A 25,340-nucleotide genomic window follows, 5' to 3' on the forward strand; every position below is an offset into this window, starting at 1 on the left:
GAACAGAGAATGGAATTTCTACAGGGAGACTAAAGTACAAATCTCAGGGGCCCTTGGAGGCAGGATGAAGTTGTCATACCCCAACACTCCAGCCAAGCCCCCACTGTGGGGCAGAAGGATAAGGTGGAGCATTTATTCATTCCATCCTAATGGCTCACTGTGTCCCAAGAATGGACTTTGTTTCATTCCCCAGGGGACAAAACGAGGCAGGGTTGACTCAAATACACAGGGAGGTCACAGTCTTTTTGAGTATCCTCACTAATTGAAAATTGTTTCAGTTCTTTTTAAATGGCAATATATTAAATGCCAAACTTCTAACTTTAATGATTTAGGGATACTTTTACATGATAGCTAATACAAAGCTAAAGATTAAAGGGGAAAACACATTCGGGTTCATAATACTCAGGCACCTCACCGCATCTTTGTTTACGTCTACGTCACCTGTCTCCTAGAAGCAGCAAAACAGAAGGCCCAACAGCATGGATTCTGGAGTAGGAATGCCTGGGTTTGAATCCCAGATTTGCCATTAATTAGATTGGTGACTTTGGACAACTATCACTCAATTCCCTTATCTGCAAAACAGAGAAAATAATAATATCTATCACAACTTCTCATAAGAATTGAAAGGGTTAATAAATGTAAAACATGAGCAGTATCAGCGCATAGTAAGGGCTACATATTTGTTGAATAGTGGTATTAAAAACTTCATGAGTGGAGTTCACAAGAAAGCACATTCATTTGCACTCTGTAAATTGACAAATTTTTCCAAAGGTTAGCCATTTTCCTGCTTGATATTTTCCATGCTTTCTTTCTAAGAGTCCCCATGATGAATTTCCACTTACCATTCAACAAATGCCCACAGAGCTCAGGCCTGTGAAAGCCAGTGAACCCATATGTTGCAAACGAGTGTCAGTAATGGCGACAGTTAGGGTTTCACAATCTGTGAGAAGAAAGCTCACAAATGCATTCGGAAATGAGGCACTTCTTACGCCACTTCTAAATCACTTCAAACTCTTTCAGACTATAATAAAGTGCTGGGGGTGTGAATCGTAGTTTTTGCCTCAAGGTGGAGAAGTAAAAATCTTACTGGCTTTGTCAGTCTGGCAGAACTGCATTCAAATCCTGACCCAGTCCTTACTAACTACATAATAGGCAGCTTAGTTAAACTTTCTTAATCTAAAAGGGGCACTTTGGCTGAGTTCTAAAATATACATATATATGCAACCCAATAATTCAGCAAATGATAACTATCCTTGGCTAAGTTATGATAACTTATCCTTGGCTAAGCAGCAATACACTGTATATCGTTTGGGTGTTCAGAAGTTGGAGTATCTAGGAATCAGGTAACACATTTGTACATATGTATTTTTCAGTGAGGAAACGAAAGGAGTGCTACTTCAAGCCTGTCTTTTGGAAGCTTTTATTGGCCAAAGTTTTCTGTCTTTACTTTTGTTTAGCCTTTTAGAAGTTGATAGCATTCAGGCATTTCCTTTGGCAAATCTGGCACAGGCTAAAGAGAAAGGACGTAAATATTTTTCAGTCTCTCTAGTGAAAGTGGATGTGCAACATATGTGGCTAGTCAGATACCACTTTCCAGTAACAAGGTCCCAGGCACCGGTTTCAGAAGACTTTATTCCCTGCTTCCCCCATGACTAACCCCAGAGGAGGAACTGACTCTGCAAATAGCTGGAATCATAGTTATTCTCTTCATTTCCTGTATGACCCTCCAAACCCCCCACCCCCACGCACACGCAGACACACAAATAATCCCACAGCCACATCAGTGTCAGGGTCCTGGATTTATTTTGCTCTCAAGGAAACTGATGCCTGAGAGAAAGAGTTTTTTGTCTTTCAAAATTTGGCTGCTTCTTCCTAAATGAGACCACTTTTTAGAAAGATTTTCATGGTATCAGGTTAGTTATCTAAAAATACTGTGATTTCACTCTAGATATAAAAGAAATGGGAAAAGGGCTAAATTAAGATGATGTACTATTGAACATCTCATTTTTTATTACTTTATTTATTCCGTGATAAGAACTGTCTGTAAGCTGGTGGTACAAATCACTGTAGGACAAGCATTATTACCCGTATTTTACAAATAAAACAGAAAAGACCCAGAGAGGTTAAAGGATTTGTCTGTGGTCACAAAGCTTTTTAGTAGCCAACCCAAAATAAGAACCGAGGACTTGGGATTGCAAGTTCTGGACTGTTTTTCTTTGCCATGTGATCTTGGTAATTAACATGATCAAAATCTACTTAGAGGTTAGTGGGTACAACAAAATAAATAATTGTTCCTTTTGTTTGGTGAGTTTGTTTTGACCTAGATATTAAATTTCCTCAAGTCCCACTATCTTTAGTTATGTCTATTCTAACTTTTTGTTTTTGTTTTTGACAATATTTATGGCTTTTAGACTGTTGATTTGTATTTAGGAAGATAGCTTTGGTAACTACCAAACAGGAAGTCATCCAGGTCAGTCTGGGACATTTGTGGAAGCAAGGCTAGCTAATGACTTCAGATATGCAAAGAATAAAGGGAGACCAAATGATTTGGTTTACTCTTTGGTTTTTCCCACTCTTTTTAGACCCAGTATAGATCCCATCTGTAAAGGTCAGAGATACATCCTGCCTGCCTCTTTCAGCCTTTTTCTTTCCAACAGCATAGTCTCCTCACCATAATTCACTCTTCTTCATTCTTGTCTTGTTCTATTGAATAAGGGATATTTCCTTTAGTCTGGTTCTAATATCTCAAGATCAAAACTGATATAAACTGGCGAATGACCTGGGTCCAAAGTTCTCGTGAGTCATTCCCTAAGACTAAAGAAAGGATAACATAGATATAGCTATTAATCTCCTTTACAGTCCAGGTAAGAGGCTACTGACACCTCAGAATGGTAGGTAAATAGGAAAGCAAATGAGGAATCTTGAAGAATTCTAAATTCCCAAAGCAATGTCACTGTATTCTTCTATCTCTTCCCTTAAGTCTGTCCCAGGGGGGAAAATGTATCCTTGTCAGCATTACAACATTACAATAAAAATTACAGTAATTTCCATCCCATGAAAGAAACACTTGGGAGACAGAACATTGCCACACTATCTGGGGAGACTTTGTTTAGTAGTTGGTTGTTTATTGTTTTGCTTGGAAGTCTGAGATGGGTGGTAAGGGGGTGAATGAATGAACGGTAACGTCATAAATTATCCTGTGATTGTAACTGATTATGATAAACCTTCTCAAGGAGTCTGAATTCCCCAGGGAACTTTGCCCAGGATTTCTCAATTCTTTTGTGATACCATTGAAAAATGGTGACTTGGATAAAAGAACTCAAGAGCTACACGCAACTCTGTATGCTCTTCTGGATGCAGCTGTATTCTTATTTTGCTAAACGTGGTTGATATTTAAGAAACCCCAGCCCCATGACAAGGGTTTTGAATTTGTTTTCACTATTTGTAACTCATGATATGGTATGGAGATTGGGGAAATAATCCTTTAATAATGAGCCAGAGCTGGACTGATAGAAACATACTCTAGACCCTGATTGGTGAAGCCAGAGAGAGATGTCATTTCCTAAGAAACAGATAATAAGAGAGATTTAGAAAGCAGTTGCAGAATGAAGAGCAGAGAAGTGATGATGATTATTCAGAAAAAAGAGGGACATTGGGACTAGAGACATAGAGGAAGACCTGGATAGTGATTATAGACATCTACTAATAAGGAAAGAGGGTCCAGTGGCTAAAAAGGAAGAAATAGTTTGGATTTCATCTGTTTGTACCTACAGACTAATTAGCAAGGACCCACCTGTCCCAGGGACCAGACTTAAAAGAAGTAAAGTTGGCGTGGTAGAAAAGAAATCTGAGTTATTAGTTAAAGTATATCCAGCTAAATTATGCACCTAAGCTATTTGTAACTCATTTACTTGAGTATATATTTTATAGATAACATATTCATATGTAGTAAAAAAAGATCTTGTACTATAAACTGTAGTTGTGATTTGAATGACTTGCCTGAGCAGGATGTGGAAGAGGATCCTGTGTCTCTTGATGGCAGCCCCCAGGTCAGTCTAAAAAGAAATAAAATGTCTTGAATTTTGGTTTGCATTAATAGAAGGGATTCAAAGTAAACACAGGGTCTCCTCTCTGAGGGGAGTATTGTTAATTTATTGTTAATTTAGTATCAATGCCTTCTTCTAAAGATGCTATAAATTGAGGACCCTCTAATGTTTTTTTTAACCCATGGGTGTTAAAGAGTAAACTGTTACAAATCAAACTCAGTCCTGCTCTTGATAACGTTGTGGTTATAAGACTAATTTTTGCATAGAGAGTGGTATAAAACTCACATTTTCTTCCTCACAAGTTGGATTGATTCTTTAAAACGATAGCAAGAAAAATCATGAAAAGTAGCCCAAATACTCATTCCTTTATCTAATGTCTCATTGCTTAGCAATTTTCTTCACTGTCATTTTTCAGTGGGAAAATACCTAAAATTTATCTACTGAAATTCAACTGAACAGAGTAATTTAAAACAAATCAATAGGCATACTAATAATAAGGTAAACATTCAAATGCAATACAGCATTTGTTTCTAATTACCACTTCATCAAGTCCCAGTTACAAATTAAGTCTCTTTATTTCAATTAACAATTTAATGGTGCTTTAGAGAGATAAAGAATGTTTTAAAAAGAAACCAAACCTCTGATAAAGCACACCCAATTTTCTCCCAAAAGAAGACATGGCAAAAGCATCAAGCTATGAGAAAAAGCCTGGGATAGATGATTTGTGGAATGTACTGTCCACCACAGCTAGGAGATGTAGATAATGTTCATTTTGTGTGTTTTATGTTTATTTATTTTTGAGAGAGAGGGAGAGACAGAGCATGAGCAGGGGAGGAGCAGAGAGAGAGAGGGAGACACAGAATCTGAAACAGGCTCCAGGCTCTGAGCTGTCAGCACAGAGCCCGACGCGGGGCTCGAACTCACGAGCTATGAGATCATGACCTGAGCCGAAGTCAGACGCTCAGCCAACTGAGCCACCCAGGTGCACTCATTTTGTTTGTTTCATTTGCCAGGACCTTCTCTCCTATTCTGTACACGTCTCTTCTGATATCCTATATGGGGGAAAGGCCAGCTAACTAGCTATGCATCTACCTAACAAATATTATTGAGCACCTGTTTTGTGCCAGGCACTTAAGTGCCAGGTCATGAGGATTCAGTGATGAACAAGACCTAGTTCCTTCTCTTAGGAACTTCTCTTGTTTAATGGTAGAGACAGATATAATAGTCATAGTGTAATGTGTCTAAGACAGTAACTGAATAAGAAGAACTATAATGAAGATTGATAAATTCATTTAAAGTGTTATAGCATTTCATCCAGAGGTTTTTAAATGGACAGGGGAATATTTCTTCTCTCTCTCTCTCTCTCTCTCTCTCTCTCTCTCTCACACACACACACACACACACACACACACACACACACACACACTGCTGCTATGGGTGAAATTCCAGGTGTATGTAGTAAAGTTGGTGATATATTGATACTCATGTAGGGACCCACAAACTCTGTCTATAACAGTGAGCTTATTACAAATGTTAATATCAATTCTTGGCTGGATAAAGCCATAGAATGTTAGAGCTTCAAGAAATTACTGAGTATATTTAATTGACTCATTTTATGGAGAGGAAACTGAGACCTAGAGGAACTAAGTCATTTGCTCAAGAAGACAAAGATAATCATTGGAAGTCAACATTAGAGATCAGCTCTCCTAATCCTTAGTACATGTTGGAGATCCTTTGTTTTTACTCACAATGCTGGCATTTGCTTGTCATTATCTAACTTGACCTTTCTACAAACTCAGTATCCATAACTCTTACTCTGTCTGCTATGATGATGATGAAACCTTCCATGTCAGCAGCCACATCTGCTAAATGAAGTTATTACTTTTCATTAAAAACTTTTTTAACATTTATTTATTTTTGAGAGAGAGTGAGCAAGCAAACACGGGGGCATGGAGCAAGGGCAGAGAGAGAGGGAGAGAAAGAGAATCCCAAGCAGGCTCCACATTGTGAGCTCAATACGGGGTTCAAACTCATGAACTATGTATCGTGACCTGAACTGAAGTCAGATGCTTAACTGACCTAGCCATAGAATGTTAGAGCCACCCAGTTGCCCCAGTACTTTGCATTTTTAAAATAAGATTTAGAAGGAACAGAGAAACTCAAGATAGAAAGCCATTCTGAAAATTCTTAAGTAACGTCTTGTAGCTTTTTTTGAAGGATATCATTAACCTAAAATAAATGTCTGCTGGGCTTGTATTGGTTAATACATATTTTGTCTGATTCATGGATAGTGTATTAGTTTCCTGTGATCACTATAGCAAATTATCACAAACTTGGTGGCTTAAAACAATAGAGATTTATTCTGTCATAGTTGTAGAGGCCACAAATTTGAAGTCAGTATTGCCGGGCTACAATCAAAATACTGGCAGTGCCCACCACTGACTATCGGGGAGAATAGGGTACTTGACACTTCCAGCTTTTGGTAACTTTTACTATTCGTTGGCTTGTGGCTAAATCACTCCAGTCTCTTTCTCTGCATAATACTGCTTTCTCCTCTTCTCTGTCTCCTTCTTGTTAGGACATATGTGAATGCCCTTAGGACCCACCTAGGTAATGCAGGATTATCTCCCCATTTCAAGATCTTCTGCTTAACCACATCTTCAAAGCCCTTGTTTGCCAATAATATAACATTCACAGGTTCCAGGTTTTAGGATGTGGGTGTTGGTGAGGGGCTGTTATTCAGCCCAGCACAGGTAGGTAACTAGGTATCCATTCTTCAGTCAGACACCATGACACAGAATTTCTTCTTGCTTTTGTTCCATTAATTTTGCACATAATTACTTTACTTGGATCTTTCGGGGACTTTTTCCTAGATTTTTTTTTGCTACATCTCTCAAAAATATCTTACAATTTTTCTCATGGCCTGTCATTTATGATTTTTTTTTTTCCTAAGCATTTGGCCATCTATCTTTGTCAGTGCTCTTAAGTAAACAAAATCACTTTGGAACTGAATAAAAAATCAGGAAGAAGAATCAAGAGATCTTTGTTTTACATGTTAAAACTTTGTTGTTATTTGTGTCTCTTTTAGAGTAAGAGGTAATCTGACCATGACTGCTGTATTCAAGGAATCAGTGTTCTTACTCCCAACCACACAGGCAGATAAGATGGCTGGGTGCTTTCATAATCACCATTGATTCACTGTCAGGTGGATCCATTCTCTATGACAACTTTTCAATATTACAGACTTTACCAACTAAAAAAGGCATCCCCTCATCCTGTGTACAGAAAAAACATTGGTGAATAGGGATGACAGCCAGAAGCCTGTGGCCAGAAAATAAATATAAATGTGTCCTTTCATGCTGTGTAAGAACTCCTGGGCTAGAGGTGGACTCTTCAGTGTGTCTTGTCTGGTTTTCTGATTCCAGTTGATATCTAGGCATACAATGCAGCTTTATGGTGGGCCCGGAGGGCACCACAAATTGTTATGCATGAAGCATGGAGTTCAGCAGACAGGCCATTCAGGAATAAGACTTAGTATTGGTCAAGGACATTGGACTGAGCCACTGTGAGATGAGAGATGAGACTACTTCTGAGACGGGTTTCCTAAGCAGAGTGACTGGGTTCCATCCTCACAGGTGACTTCTGGCCCAGGTTGGAACAGAGCTTGCTGCTGGTGGCAGCTGCAGAGAGGAGTTAGTGGGAAGGACTGAGAACCAGACCTTTATTGACTGCATTAATCCCTATGGCTGTATTTGCCAACTTCGTGCTGACTTTTTTTGTGAAACACAAGTTGCACTCCTCCCAAAGAGAGCACCTATAGTAAATTAATCTTCATTCACAGCAACTCAATTCTTAGGGTAAAAACTTAGTGCTGTTTGAACTTTTTGATTCCTTGTCAAATGTCAAATGTAGCATGCAACTTTTCCTATATAAATTCCTTTCCTATGTAAATGGTACTTAATCTTTTCTTGAAGGGTGAAGATGTGATCATTTATTTTTTTTTTCTCCAGTCCAAAGAGAACCAGATTTCTCAGATTGTAAGTAATTTACTTTCAATGTTCTTTCAAGAGAATTTCAAGAATTACAAATGGTAAGGTAATACTATTTAAAATTTTTTTTTTTAATTTTATTTATTTTTGAGAGAGAGAGAGATACACAGAGCATGAACAGAGGAGGGGCAGAGACAGAGGGAGACATAGAATCCAAAGCAGGCTCCAGGCTCCAAGCTGTCAGCACAGAGACTGATGCAGGGCTCGAGCCCATGAACTGTGAGATCTTGACCGGAGCTGAAGTCAGACGCTTAACCAACTGAAGCCACCCAGGCACCCCTGCTATTTTTACTTTGGAACATGACAAGCTATAAAATCAAGGGAAAAGAAAGGTTGAATGTGATCTCTGAAAAGACAGCTTTAGTGTATTGCAACAAAACAGGTTAGAATGACTAGAAGACTTGGGGCACCTGGCTTGCTCAGTTGGGTAAACATCTGACTCTTGATTTCAGCTCAGGTCATGATCTGAAATGAGTTTGAACCCATGCCAGACTCTGTGCTGACAGCTCAGAGCCTGCTTGGGATTCTCTCTCTCCCTGTCTCTTTGCCTCTCCCCCACTCATGATCACTCTTTCTCAAAATAAAGTGAATAATAATAATAAAAAAAAAGAATGATGAGAAGCCTTAGTTAACTGCATGACCACAGGCTTATCAGAGAGAGCATCTGTGTCCTAATAGGTTAAATGTAAAATAATATTGAACTTGCTGTGTTGTAAGGAGGCCATCTGTTTGTAAACAGGAAAATCCATGTTAGATGTTGTTGTCCACGTGGCTTAGTTATAATGGAGAAATGGTCTTCAGCTGTGTGATGATCCTCTTATAAATGAGTAGACTAGATCAACATTTACATTCAGGTTCTAGCCTGCCCATAATTTTCTTGGCTCCTTTTCCAGATCAAATGTGGCAGCAGTTGTGCCTGAAATTAGTCTAACTGCTCAGACACCTGCACTTCTGTTTGGTCACCCTAGTCTCTTTTCCAAAGCTGAGTGCTGTGATCATTCATTCTCATCAGCATTGGCTGCTGTTATTGAGCACTCATAAGTGAGCATCAACAGGTCCCTCAGAGAGCAGCTCCAAAGTCAGCAACCTATCATAAACCTACCAAGTCAAGAACACCTTCCAAGCCTTCCTCTCTCAGAGGCTGGAAGGAGAACACAAGATGATCAGGACTGGGAATGAGGGACTTCAGTCCTGCACATTCTCTATGTTTTGCTTGATCTCTCCAAGGGATAAGGAATGTTGTTATTGCTGCTATGGCCACTCCTCTCTTACCTCAGTCTGAGGGCAGACTGGACACAGTGCATATGGCCTTATTGGTTTTGAAACAATGACATTCTTCTGTAATAGTTTGTAAATAATTGTTGCCTAGGGCTCTGAATAACTCACATTGCCCAGGTGTTAGTCTCAGACTTCTCAAGTCCCTCCTTCATCTCCAGCAATGAAAAGGTCAGCCTGGCACAGTAGGAGGTCTCCAGATATTTCTGGTGGCCTTTTCTGATTACGAATGGTGATTTGTTGTTTCTTTTTTCTTTTTTTAATTTTTTCTAATGTTATTTATTTATTTATTTATTTATTTATTTATTTATTTATTTTGAGGGAGAGAGAGAGAGAGAGTGCACACACATGGGTGGGTGAGGGGTGGAGAGAGAGGTTGAGAGAGAGAATCCCAAGCAGGCTCCATGCTGTCAGCCCAGAGACTGATGTGGAGCTCAAACCCATGAACCATGGGATCATGACCTGAAAGAGACACTCAACCAACTGAGCCACTCAGGGGGCCCAGATTGTGAATGGTGCTTTAAATACCTCTTCTAGCTGTGTCCCTTTTGGCTTTCATGATAATGCAGAAATTTTCAGGATAATGTCGAGAATATATTGCTCTCTATTTGCAAATGTTTAACTTCCATTCAGGAATAAATACTGATCAAGAGCTTACCATGGCCTAGGCATTATTCCAGGTACTAGTGATTTTTCAGATGTACATCTTATAGATATCACAGGAGATGATTTTGGCTCATTCTACCTTGAGCCAAAGGGGGGAAAAACTTTCACAGATATTTATAAATCTACTATTTTCTACTGATTATGATAACCTCCTGTCACCATGACAAACCACATCCTTTAACAGGTGAGGTCAGCTCATTTGAAGACAGCTTCTCTTGGACCTTTAACTTCGTCATCCCTGAAATCATACTTCTTGCAAATTTATGCTTTGAAAAGTCCAGGTAGTTAAATATTTACATATCATGTAGAAGTGAAGAGACAGGATCTTAAAACCCTGTTTTCCTGGGAAAATGTAGAATATAGCAGATATATTCCAAAGCAATTGTGGGGAACATAAAGATAGACATTGTGCATCAGCTGGTCAATGCAACATTAATTGCTTCCTTCAGAAAACAAGTCATATCCTTTTCAACCTCAGAAAACCAGAAGTATAGTGATAAACACATTTAATAAGTTTCCTGCCTGTCCTCATATTTTCCCCTCTATTTTTCTTATAGAGTTAGATTTCTGCAAAAGTAATACTCCTTAACACTCTGTCACACTTGGGCAGACACTTTGTGAATTTAGATGCCACACAAATTCCAAGTATATTGTGAGGTCTCTGAGTTGCTTGATAAGATTTGTATACAGTTCACACCTAGTTAATATATGATTAAATGAATATCCAGTAAAATACAAATAAAATTGGCTTTCTATCTACAAACAGGGTTGCAAGAATGACTTATTAAAACCTGCACATAGAGAAGAAGAGCTTTGTCACAGTGAGTGTGTTTGTCAACCTTATAATGAGTCATAGATTTTCTTTTTGCTTTAAGATTGGAAATATCCCAGTAAAAGAAACAGTTTGGAAAGCTGTAGAAAACAACTGGACTGTCTCAAGTCCTCAGAAGTAACACTGTGATCAAAACTTTCCCATTGTCATAAAGGTGTGTGCTTTGGGGCAGGGGTGAGGGAGAAGGAGAGAGAGAGAGAATGGAGAGAGAAAGAGAAACAGAAACAGAAAGAAAGCATGCACACTTCAGCAGGTCTCCTACAGATAAGCCTGACTTCCTGAGTGGCTGTGGGGGCACTAGTCATGGATACCAAACACTATGTGATATCCATTGCATTTCAGTGAAGAAGTTACAAAACAGCTCTGAATATTCTCTGAATATTTCTTTCCATGTGCCTGTTCAGGATGTGTCTTTATGACACAAACAATTTTTAGCCATGTTTATCCAGTGTTTTTCTTTTTCTCACAGAGACTACCATTCTTTTGCTCTACAGTTTACACAGTGTTCCTATCCTCAATTGCATACAATCCTTACCTCACAGTTACTGGTAGTTCTATTTGGGCTGGTCATAAAGCCACCAGTAAGCATGGGAGCTTTTTGGCTCCAGATGTAAGGTAACAGTTGTGCTCATCTGGGAGCTCAAGGCTGGAGGAGGACAAAGCAGGGTAGCTAATTCTCTGGGGTTTTGCTAACCACAGCATCCTTGGCCGATTGGATTGCTGTTGGGAATCTTCTGATTCATACATAGAACATCACTGTCTAAAGCATCACAAAAATCAAATGTGGTATAAAGTTTTTGCTTTAGAGCTACAGCAGGGCTGTTTGTAGTAGGGTTGAGGAATAGATACATTTATTGTCTCAAAGAGCCATTCTTGTGGGACCCAGAAAATGGTTGTGGTAAACCGTTCCAAATACTCTATGCAGTCAAGGCTTAGTTACCTCAGTTATAACCAGTATGATGGCTCTCCTCAGAGGACTATAAAAATTAAATAATCATCAAGAATTTGCAAACATAAGCTCATGGAAATGTCTAGCAAATATGTCAAACATAAATGTTCTTTTTCTGGTAGAAGAATGAGAAAGAAGCATATTTTATAGGATTCTTATGAGTGCTGAGAGCCTGACCAGACTGTGATTGACTGGCTTCCATTCACTGAATCACAAAATCTCACAACTGGCATTGGGTACCTTGAGAGCATCTCGTTCAAATAACTTCCATTGCAGATGAGAAAACAGAGGTTCTGATGTATTAAATTACTTGCCTAGGGTCATACAGCTTGTTTATGGCAGTGTCAACACTAGAAGCCCAAATTTTATGATGCCATAACTAGTTTCTTTCCCGGAAGTCCAGATGGACCTATAACCTGGAATTAGTACCTAGGAGAAAGATGGTAAAGATGTCACCCTGAGTCCTGACAGATTGGTAGGAAACCCTGACTGAGTGACAGGGAATCCTGGAGTTTGCATTAAGCAGGATTTTGGAGCTATATTCAGGCTGATCATTAAAAAGCTCCCAAGGTTAAATACCATTTCTGTCATGGAGGAAAAAAAGGAAGAAAGGCCAGATGCCACACATTTCTGATGTAGGAGCACTCCGTTTTCTTATGGTCATTTTCAGCTGTGTTTAAACTAGAGATGATAATTGTAGGAATTGATTTTATAAGATTTCAACGAGAGAAGACTTTAAAGAATAAGTCTGGACTTAAAATTGGTGATAAAATATTGTCAAGTCAACAAGTGCCTACTGTTTGCTCCAGCCTGTGCTGGGAAAGATGAGAGCTACAAAGAGAGTAGGAAAAAACCCATATATTCTGGTAACCTATACCACAGCAGAGGGAAAATCATTTAATCCTCCTAATGGTATCATGGTAATGTTATATCAACACAGTATTTTACATTTTCAAAGTGCTTTCAATGCATTGTCTTATTTCATATAGAGAGGGCAAAGGAATATGTGATTGTGTGCTTAAATTTCATGGCACTCTAAATTTTGTGGCATTTTGTAGATGTTTTAGGGAAGGAAATCTTTGAAGGGGAGAGAAGAAGGAAGGGAAGTTTGATTAATAAAAAAACCAGCTAAAAATAAAAGCAATATGTAGTACTTTAAATGATCAGTTGATGAATATTTTATTCAGGTATTCAAATGAGAGCTTCTTTGTCAATAAAAAGTGACTAAATGGAATCAATAAATTTATTGTAGGGGTTTCTGGGCAGCTCAGTCAGTTGAGCAACTGACTCTTGATTTTGGCTCAGGTCATGATCCTCAAGGTTCATGGGATTAAGCCTCGAGTCTGGTTCCGTGCTGATAGCATAGAGCCTGGTTGGGATTCTCTCTCTCTCCCTCTCTCTGCCCCTCCCCCACTCACATATGTGCGCATGCTCTCTCTCTCTCAAAATAAATAAAATAAACTTAAAATAAATAAATTTATTTTACACATTTCATTTTTCAAAATATTGCTTTAAAATTATCTTCATATCTCATGGTCAGTTTGGCAGTCTAAGCTATGGAGAGACAAGATGCCTTTAGAATTCTCAGCATTCCTAAACGAGAAGCCAAAGTTCAAATCAAGCCATTCAAGCATTATTTGAATCATTTCAAATGTTCTCAAACAATTCTCTGGCTGCTGATGTCTGTCTTTCATTCAGTGAACAGAGAAAAAGTAAATTCAATTGGATCTACATTTCATTTATTTTCCATTGGAGGAGAAAACTTCCTACTGCCTGAAAAGTGTGTCAATACTAAAATATACCACAAAATGCATTTCACCAAGAGTTATTATGACTGTGATCTTCTCAATGGCCAAAATGTTATAGGGAATGGAACTATAGTTGGTCAGTTCCTCCTCAAGTGGGTCCAGTAGATTCATGTTTCTCAAGATGTTGTTCCCAAGCACCTTTAGCAGAATCACATGGGGTGCTTTTCCTGCTGAAATGCCAAAATTCAATTCACTGGATTAGAACCTCTGAAGATGGTTTCTAGGAATTTAATATACTCTTAAGGGATTCATATATCCACTGAAGTCTGAGAACCATTATCCAAATTTCTCCTGATATAGTTTGAGAGATCCCAAAGATGCTAGCCAGGATCTTGTCTTCCCTAACAATATGTCAGTCAGAAGAATGGTCAGTTTTCAGTGTGTTCTAAAGCCTATAGATGTGAGACTGGACATCAGTCAACTAACAGAGAACCACAGGTGTCATATTATGTTTCCTAAAATCACCTCTTCTGATGAGAAAAAACACACCCTTACCCTGAAGCAGGTCATGATTAGCAAATCATAGTCTCTTACAAATTTGTCTCTTTTCTTTGAATACTGGCCTCTAAACTTCCTTGATGTGATAGACATATAGATAGTAGATAAGTAGGTAAATACATAGACGGATGAACATCCCTCACATCCACCACCAGTGACAAAACTTACTTTGCAATCCAGAAGCCACTCAGTTTGGTTTTGTGAGGATTCATTTGAATTGCCCACAACTTTTAAAGGGAAGCTGTCATACACTCAATGTCCTGAATTGTAGGGCTGCTGCTTTTTTACTTCTTTCTTCATTTTTCTTTTTCTTCTCTATTACTTTATTTCTGTTTTACTTTTTATAAGGTCCTATGTTTCTGGATATAATGGATATCTCTCAAATCTCTCAGTGATTGGTTTATTAGAAAATACCTCCTTCCCCTTTCATAAAAAGTCAAAAGTTGAGAATATTGCTGTGAAAAAAAAAAAACAAAACCAGATGCTGACTCTTGCTGATTCTATCAGCCACGGGTTGTGACAATCTGCTAGAGGTGGCTATTATCAGATGCATCAAATTGTAATGTCAAGCAAGCCCAGCAGAAAACCATTGTAAGACAGAAGTGGTACATACTGAATTAGGCAAAAGAAGGGCCAGAGGATACAAGTAAACTTCACAGGAAGGTAGCCCAGAGCCCCTAGATCCACCACCGTTGCCCCATACTTCCCCCCTCAGTTCACATCTGCAGCCACATAACTGGTTGATGGAGGAGGAAAATGGTTGAGTTTTGTTCACAGATGAATCTGCTCATTATATGATATGTGTGAAAGATTATAATGAATTGCTGTTATACTATAGCTCTGTTCGGAGATGACTCTTAACAGTGGTGAAAGTTTTACCAGTAGGCAAAACTTTGGAAGGTGCACCTGGTTATCTATTTTATGTGGAAAGAAAAATGGAGCAAGATAATATATAGAGACTGAGAAGCAGTGGCAAGTGGCTTGGCTGGTTGGTCAGGGCCTAGGAGAGAAATGGGAAGTTTGGGAACAAAGCAGAAGGTTGGAGAATAGGCCTAAAGGCATACATATAGAGGTGGGCACAAAGTATTAATTTCTTTGTACTGCATGATAATGCCTACTAGAGGGCATTCTGCATGGGAGCAATACTAAAAAAAATGTAGGGTACCTCAGCAAGTTGACATGGCCAGCCTCTGCCATTGGCTGCCCTAGTGCTGACACAATGGGCACATGAACAGAGTAGCCATGTTGGCAGAGGTGGAAGTATGAGCCTACATTAACCAAAGCTTATCTAGCAATTACTGAATGCCCAACCTGCCAACAACAGAAACCAATAGTGAGTTCCTAATATAGCACCATTCTTTGGGTAGAATTAGTAGCCATTGATAGATTATCTTGGATTCATTCCCCCCGGGAAGGGGCAGTGATTGACAGATATTTTGGGTATGAGATTGCCTTTCCTGCTTGTACAGCCTCAGGTAGTACTGCTATCATATAGAATTCTGAATAATACTGTATTGAACCAAGGAACTCAGTTTGTAGCAAACAGTGTATAGTCAGCGTTCTCCTGAGAAACAGAACCAATAGGGTGTGTGTATGAGTTTTATTTATTTATTTGTTTGTTTATTTATTATAAGGAATTGGCTCACATGATTATGGAGGCTATGTAGTCCAAAGTCTGCAGAGCTAATGTCCCAGTTCAAGTATGAAAGCCAGCAGGCTGCTGTAGAGTCAGGAAGAGCTGAATGCCCCAGTTTGAACAACTTCAGGCAAGATGAAACAATGTTTCAGTTTGAAGACAATCAGTTAGGGGAACTATCTCTTACTCAGGGAAGAGTCACCCCTTTGTTCTATTCTTTTCACCCTTCAACTGATTGGATGAGGCCCACCCACATTAGGAAAGATAATTTGCTTTACTCAGTCTACTGATTCAAATGTTAATCTCACCTAAAACACCCTCCAAACGGAACACAGAAACACCCAGAGCAATGTTTGACCAACTCTCTGGGCACCCTGTGCCCAGTCATATTGATACATAAAGTTAACCATCATAGAGAGTGTAGCAGTGGATGTATAACCATAGGATCTACATACACACTGAAGCTGCTAGTCGTATAGAGTGATAGATGACCTTTTGAATGAATAGATGAGGCACCAGGTAGAAGATGATACTTTGCAAAGACAGTACAATCTTAAATCAATGATCTTTATATGGTGCCATGTTCCCAATAGATAGACTGCCTGGGTGCAGAGACAGGTGCTATTTTCAGGGACCAACCTCAAGAATCTGTGCTTTCTATCTCTTAAACTTAAGGAATTTTGGTTTAGAAGTCCTGGTTCCTATAGGAGTAATGTATTTTTCAGGGAGGCTAAAAGACTCCTATTAAACTTTAAACATGGCTGCCCTTTGGTCACTTCAGACTCCTTGTACCAAAAGACCAGAAGGCTAGGAAAGATGTCACCTGTAAGAAATAATTGATCCTAGTAATCAGGGATAGACAGGTCTCTTACTGGGACAAGAATCCCTACATGGAGGAAAGGAAGAATGCATTGACAACTGGGTGATGCACTGGAACATATCTCATTACTACCCTGTATGATTTTTTATGGCAAATGGATAAGTGTAGCAGTCACAATATGAAAAGACACAGTGACCAGGGGCTCAGACCCTTTAAGAATGAGTGTCTGGGTTGCCTCAACAAATAAATTGATGTAATAAATAAAACAGCTCTGTTCATATCTGTAATTCATAGAATTCTTGATGCAAATGTCACATATTAGGCAGAATATAGTAGTAGTCATGCCCTAAGTAGATCCCACATGATTCATATAGTACTCCAGCGTTTTCCTCTAGGCCATTCTGAACTAAGAATTTTCTTAGGTTATACAAAAGATGGATTTTGGAGCTATTGCTGGGTTCAATTTATGTGTCCAAAATAGAGCAAACTCTCTTGCCAGAAGCATTTAGAAATATGGATATGGTTTGCTTCTTTCCTAGGGGCCAATTTATTGGCTCTTTATCAAAATATACAGGATTATTTTGTAGTCTCAAAAAGGGAGATGGGTAAATCTCACTGTGTTCAAAGTTTAACAGATATCTCAAACTGTTTTTCAAATTGACTGCAAACGTAAAGTCACAAAGCCTTAAGGCAAATGTAAGCTGAACCTCGCTGGCTCTTCTTAAAATACAATACATCCAAATACTGCTATTTTTTAAAATGTCTGGGACAGCTGGAGATATTTCAAGAGGAAAATTGGAAAGATATTTTTTTATACCTTTAGGCAAGAGTGAATTATTTCAAACACCAAGTGGTTCAAAATCCCATTGAGCTCAAGAGGCTGGGCTTTCTTGGATTTCTAGTGGGCACTGCATTTGGCATAATAAACTTCCTCTCCTGCTTCATTTCCTCTGCCTCAGATAGCCACATGCCCTCTAACCAGCCCTTGAGACAGACCTCAGTGCTGAATGATGGATAATCGTCATTTTCACCAATTCGCTTTAAGAACTATGTTTAGTTTCCAAGTACTAAAACAACATGAACGGCTCCCTTAGGAAAACAGTAAAAATACAATCAAAACAGTTTACATTTCAAAGGTCAAATTCATAATTCTACACTGCAGCCTAGTTTTCTCCCCATAGGCAATGTGGTATTACATACACTATGAAGCACTGCATTCACACGTAAGGATTAGTCATAGGCTGTCAGAGCTGCCAAGGACCTTGGAGATTATCCATTTCTATGCCTTTCTTTTACAGATGAGACAAAAGGCTCCAGGGAAGTGATAGCAGAATGGAGAGGAAAAGAGACATAAAGTCAGATACACAGAGTTCTTAAGTTTGTTCATAGACAGGTTGTGACCAGCCTACTTATTGGGAGCATTCTCATATACAGTGATTTTCCCCATTTCCTTCCCTTGCGCACTACCTTTCCGCCACCAATCCCACCTGCCCTGCAAGCCCTCAATCTTGTCGCCTCTCTCAGCAAGCTTACATCTCTGTGAAGCCTTAAGGTGTTAAGTTAGAACAGCTCTTGGGGTAGTTACATTTATTAATGGTCTTTCGCATCAACTTCTTTTACATAAAATGGTTGAGAGCAAAGCCCACAGATGCTGGCTGGGTCTATGATATGGAAGCAGTGAGCTGATTGTGTCTCCTCTTTGTTAATCACCTTGTATGCGGTTCCCAACAGCCAATGCCCTCCTTCTCTTAGGCAGAACTGAAAAAGGTCTCATCATTGTTTTCTTATCTAAATCCAAGCGCTGTGAAGTGTTTGTTTATCCACTCCAACCTGTCCTGTAACACTTTCTGTCCTTCCTAAGGCTTCCTGAGCTTTTAGCCTCTATCCCAATACCTTATTACCTCTGTTCCTCTACCTCATCTATATTCTTTAATTAGTGACAAGGGTCATGTTTGATTTCTTAGTTCAGGGAAGTCTCAGACAAAAATCTTTAACAATCCTGGACCAGGATCTGGGGTCTAGGGGTGGGAGACTGGGATCTCTTCTAAAATGTGGGGGGAGGGGTTGATGGGTCCCTGGAGCACTGAGACTTCTGTGAAAAAAGATTGAACCATGAAAGGCCTTTTATACATATCTTTTTAATGTTGTAAATTTTAAATGCTTTGAAGCTGTGATTTCACCACACAGAAAAATAGTTTTCTATCAGGCATTTTGTATGGGGCAAATAGTGAGATGTAGTGAATAATCAAATAAATAGCTTACATATGTTTTCTTTATGATGTAGACTTTGTCATGTGCAAAAGAAAGACAATTTGGCCTAGGTATTTGTTTAATGAAGGAGCTGTTGCAGTGGTCAGCACCATAGCAGATCCATTTTGGAGGCATGGATGAAAAACCTGTGCTTTAAAGGCACCACCAACAGGAGGGGATAATGTAGATAAAAAGCAGGGGCCTTGGAGGCAAAAAGTCCCAGGTACCAAACCTATTTCAGCTTCATTTTGCATAACATTACACAAATAGCATAACCTCACTGAGCCAGTTTTCTTATCTACAAAATATTTTAACAAAATCTACTCAATTAGTTTGATATAAGGATTCAATAAGATGATTCTATCTGCAAGAATTTTTTAATTTTACATATATTTATATCTTACAAAAATATATTTTACATATATAGGCACATATATTAACATATTTATACAATGCCTACTTTATTACATGATATATAGCCAATAAATGAATTATTTTTAGTAATCAAAATAAATTTTTAGAGACTGAAGTTAGTATACACAGTGGCAATACTTTTGACAATTTATTTTATTTTTTTTTAATCTTTGTTTATTTTTGAGAAAGGGAGGGACAGAGTGTGAGCAAGGGAGGAGCAGACAGAGAGGGAGACACAGAATCTGAAGCAGGCTCCAGGCCCTGAGCTGTCAGCACAGAGCCCGACGCGGGGTTCGAACCCACGAGCTATGAGATCATGACCTGAGCCGAAGTCGGTTGCTCAATCGACTGAGCCACCCAGGCGCCCCAATACTTTGACAATTTAAAAACTATTACTATGATGTAAATTTTAAAGGCATATTCTGTTCTTTTTTTCTATCACTATCAGTGCCACATTAAAAAATAATAATAATTGTTTTTTTCTTTTATCTCCATATCTTTTGCTATGGGTAAACAGTTTGGAAGAGAAGAGATGAAGTCTAGGAAACTCATAGGCTACATGATTAGGCAGTGAATAACTGAGAGTCAACTGAAACAAATGTGATTTTATTTTAATGACATCACAGGTTGGGATCACATCTACCAGTCAGATCATGTACCCACTACCCAGGTCAAGAAATGGAATATTACTAGCACCCTGGAGATCTTTTGTGCTACTTCCAGTCTCTATTCCTCAGGGTAATCAAATCCTCACTTCTGTCACCACGAATTAGTTTTACATGTTTTAAGAATGTATGTAAGTTGGTATAAGGTGCCTTGTTAGTGCAGTAGGTAGCACTTCATTCTCAGTCTCATAAGTTGGTATAAACGTTCTCTTTTATGTCTGATTTCTTTAGCTTATCATTATGTTTTTGAGATTGACCCGTCTTGTTGCATGTACCAATATTTCTCCCCAAATTTGCTGCTGTGTAATATTCCATTATATAAATATTTTATCCAGATTCTGTAGAAAACATTTGTGTCGTTTACAGTTTTTGGTTGCTGTGAACATTATTGTATATCCACTTGGTGTATATATGTACACCATTTCTGTTGAGTATATAATTTGGGGTGCAATTGCTGGCTAATAAGGTATGTATAAAAGAAGCCAGGTTTTTTGACTTTGGAACGAATCTCAGCGTATAAATATCTCAGCATAACTGGTCTTTCTTCTGATACACACAGCAACAGAATGTCAATGTCTGTTGCTTATTAGATGTACCATCTTCAGTAAGTCTCAGAACCTTCACAGTTGTTCCCTTTGTTCAAATTGCTCATCACCTTCCTTTTGTCTTGAGTAACTCCTACCCATCCTTCAGGACTCAACCTAATTCTCACTTCTTCAGCACAGCTTTTGCCTATTTTCCCAATGTAGATTCAGTTTGCTGTTACTTCTTCCATAGAAACCTGCACTTTTCCTTTAAAAAAAAAATATGTATTTACCTTAATTGTAAGTGTAAGTGATCATTTTTCTAAATGCTAGTTTGTCATCTACATCGTTAGATAGTAAGTTCTTCAAGGGTAGAGACATCATTTTCTTGCATACCACGTGTATTTGGGGTCCCCAACACTGCCCTGAGTTTCAGTAATTTGCTAGGAAGACTCACAGGACTCAGAAGATATTAGTACTCACAGTTATGACTTGTTAGAGTGAAAAGCTACCAAGCATCATCAGCAGAGGGAAAACCAAGCACAAGCTTCCTTGCCCAGTGAATCACACGGACGCACCTAATTTCCCTAGGAATGCACTGATACAGTACATGTGAAATGTTAACAACCAGAGAAACTCATTAAATATCAAATGTCCAGGGTTTTTATTGAGGGCTGGTATTATAGGCAACCTCTGCCTAGCACATGCCTAAATCCCAGACCCCCCAGAAACAGAACAGGTGTTCAGTATAAACCACATGGTTTGTATAAATAGTGGACAGTGAGCTACTCTTATCAGTTCTGGGATGGAAGGAATCGTCCCCAAATTTACATTCCCAGATTCCATGGATGGTGCTCAAAATAAGGGTTTAGTTCAGGAAAGTATCAGGAAATACTGAGTAAAAACTTTAAATACTTTTTTTGCCTTTCCTCAATTGCAGGAATTTCAGAAAGTTGTATAAATCTCCAAGGTGGGATGGGGAGATAGAGTATATAATGTGTCCTAAATTCTTTGACCATGGAACACTTTCTTTCCTCTCTTATTTTTAAAGGATTAGTGTTCTGTGAAGAACATGCTGACAAATGCTGTTCTGATTCCAGCCCTTTCTCTCAGGCCAGTCACCTTCCCACCTTAGCATTCTGCTGACAAGGCTCAGGGTGCAACAGTCCAAAGCACACCTTTCAGGTTTCATAGAACATATTAGAGTTACAGTTGTTTAGCCTATTAATTCTCTTCCTTCCTTCTCAGCCACTTGTAATCATGACCTTAACCCTGTAACACACATCAGTGATTCTGAATCACAGATAATGGAAAATTAAAGGGGTTAAGCATATATATATTCACTGATAACAAGACCGTATTTATTTAGCATCCCACCTTCTATGACCCAATTTCTGTTTCTCAGCCGAATTTTGTAAAGGTAACTTAGTTTTGTGAAGGTAACTTAATTGAAACTCATTAGCATGTTACTGACCATACAGCACAAATAGTGTAGAACAGAAGTAATTAAACACAGTTCCAGTTGAAAACCTACATTCAGGTCCTTTTCTATTTTCTTCACGGCTTCTGGAGTTGAGACTACTGAGGTGAAGACTGTGTCAAAGAGGTCATAAATAAAGCCACTGCTTTGGATAATTAATATATAGTGCTATGATATTTTTCAGGTTGAGACTATTAATTTTTGAAAGAATGCTATGTGTATTCATACAGGAACTCCTTTAGAAAAATGGCTTTCATATGAAAGTTTGAGGAACACCTTACATTTCTTCCCAGGTTTAATTGAATAATTTTAATACAAAGCAAATTAAGTAAAATACGGCCCAGGCTTCTTTGCAAAGCACTAGTTCACTACGTTTAGCTAGATGTATGTTTGATGAAAAACCTTAATTTTTTTCATAGGTGGAGGAACTGAGCCAATAGTTGTTTGTCAAACAATCCAGACCGTACATTTAGACTCCTCAGTCCCTTCTGAATGTATTGGTAAGTTAACTGGTATCAAGTCTCAACCACGAGCAACGAATGTGAACAATGCCCCAAAGACTAACAATTTTTTTTTCCGATCCTAAAGATAGGGACCAAGTCTTATATTTTTATAATGAGAACAAAAAAAGAACTGTCTCAAAATGGTATTTGGTTGGAGTCTCTTTTTTTTATCCACTTGTGTGACCTAATAATCACTTACCAAAGGCCACACCTCCCAACACTGTCACATTGGAGATTAGGTTTCAACATATAACTTTGGTGGTGGTGGGAGACACAAACATTCAGTCTGTAGCAGGAATGGTCCACCAACTTGGTGCATCAAAATTAACTGGTATTTTTTTTTTAATGGAGGTTATGGAGCCCCATCCCAGATCTGCTTAATCAGAATCATTAGGAATAAAGCCTAGACATCTGCAGTTTTAATATGATTTACATATGATTCTTATCACATAAACTTTGAAAATAACCTTTTCAAATGACCACAGATGGACAAGATCATATCCTATTCTCAGGGCCAGGTTAGATGATTTGCAGCCAGGTTTTGACAGATGGGTATGACTTTAAAGTTAAAATGGAAAGGAAAGGATATTCTAGTTGGAAACAATGGCATGGGTGGACACACAGAGGCATAAAAACAAATTATATTTATTGGAGACAAGGTATAATGTAGAGGAGCAGTAAAGAGAAAAATGAGAAAGCACACAGGAGTCAGACTGTGACTGGTTGTCTCACTGGAAAACATCCCCTTTCCATAACCAAGACGATCCCTTGTGTGTAGTTGACGTAGGCAAATAGAGCAAACTTTATAGGTTCAAAGACAGAGAGAGATTCTGCTTGGGGGTGAGGGAGCGGGGAGGGGAGTGAGGAGAGGAGAGTTTTCTGTAGTGTATGTGTTGCTTTGTTTTAAATTGTCTATTTACTTATTAATATTCAGCTTTGATCTAAAAATTTAGGAACAAGCTCTGATGATCTAATTTTGTTCACAGAATTAATAAATGAGCTTTGTTGATGTGTCTGCATTCTAACATCCTCTGATAAAGCTCTGCTAATCAGCCGCTGTGGTGGATGAAGATAAGCACACAAAGACTGTGATGTAGTTGCCCTCCCTTTTTATAATTAACTTTTGAATTTGTTGTGCTTTTTAGGGTCTAAACTAAAATGGTAGGCAGTGAAAGTTTGATCATCAATTCCATTTAACAGCACCAATGAAGAGTAGGTCTTGCTATTCTACTTAATATTTTATTTTTTAAAATGTAGACTTCTAATCCTATCAGACTTTACTTTTTCATGCTTTTTCACTCTTAAACTACTTTAGCTCCAGATTCAGGAATGTTTGCAGATTACTGTGATTGAGTGCATGGGTTAAACTTTGAATCAGCCGTGCATGGTGGGAGGCCTGTCCCCCCGTGAGAGCAATCTAGTACAGGGCTGCAAGCCCCTGTGGCTGCCATGCTGGAAGGATCCTGCAGCCACACTTGATGGTTTTCCCTTATTAGGTATTTTTTCCATCAAGTGGTGTCCCCACCGCAGTGCTCCCCACTGCCTCCACTAGTCATGCCATACAAGGCTAACCCAGACTGAGACTAGTTGTTTTTGTTCAGATGCCAGCATGAGCATGGGTCCCAGAGAGAGTGTGGAAGAATAACACAAGGCCATGTTGGCACAGAACATGGCTCTCCTGAAGCTGCTCTTGGACTGCTTTGTAAGGGGGTTGTGGTCACGATAGCTTATACTACTGGCCTTTCCACCACCAGATGCTAGATATTCAGCACAGGAATCTTTAGACGCAGGCAACCTAGTGTATAAAAATGGCATACCACATGCTTAAAAAGAGAGACAATTCATCCATGCTCAAATAATGAGGGCTTGATTTTGGAAGCCTGACCATGAGTGACTGAATTCTAATCTGTTGCTGAGAAGTGGCACTTATCTGATTTGAAGCATAAATAGTGGTATAGGAAATGATTTCAGGTTTAAATTTTGCAGTATCAAATTCAAATTTATCAACAAAATATATAAACCCTCCAGGATGATAAATCTGTGTGAAGCTCAACCAGTAGACCATAGAGAGCACAAATTGAATATCCAAGCCTGAATGTAAAAGTGACTCCACAGCTCCAGTGCTTCATCCCCCAAATAAAAACATGGGATTAAGCAAGTCATTATGTAGCTGGAGTGACCAGGTCCTTTTCATCACTTCCAGGGATTCTTAGCTACTCTTTTGCAATGCTGAGTTCTCAGGACCTACTGCTAGTGGAGCCTAGGCACTGGGCCACCGTCGCATCTGGGCACAACCCAGTAATGGCACGGCACAGAGCCCACACCAGAGCTCACATGGCTTTGTACTCTTTCTGGTTTCCTACCATAGTTTCACCTCAAATTTCAGAGCCTTTGGTGACGCTAATGTTGTTGTGACTGAAATAATTGATGAATGATTTGAAGCCATTTTTGAAAAGCATGAAGCAACTTGTCATCCTGGTTTAACACCCAAGCTGTTATTTGTAAAAACTACTTTAACCTCCTAGTTCTCTCCATATTTCCTCTTTGCCCAGAAGCCACAGTCAACGGCAGCAATCTCTCTGTGTCTCCCAGTGTATTCATGTAATATCTCCCCCACCAGGCATGGAACAACTTCATTTCTACCCTCATGACTGAGGCAAGTGTGAGTTTTAGACAGAATAGGCAGAAATTTCTTCAAAAGACTATTTGTTCCTTGGTTCTGGTATATTTTCTTGTTCAGGAGTGCCCCTGCCAGGCAGGTCATTTCTGCTCCTCTTTCCCTATACTAGAGGAAGCCTAAAGTGGCTTGAGGGAAAATCATGCTATTTAAAGCCTGGTGGGTAGGTATTGGTTGTATGACTGTGAGCACATTGATAAATTTGGTTGCATTTCAGTTTTCTCCTTTATGAGACTAGGACTGGGTAT

This window comes from Panthera leo, chromosome A2 (assembly GCF_018350215.1).
Source record: "Panthera leo isolate Ple1 chromosome A2, P.leo_Ple1_pat1.1, whole genome shotgun sequence".
In the NCBI taxonomy this organism is placed as follows: Eukaryota; Metazoa; Chordata; class Mammalia; order Carnivora; family Felidae; genus Panthera; species Panthera leo.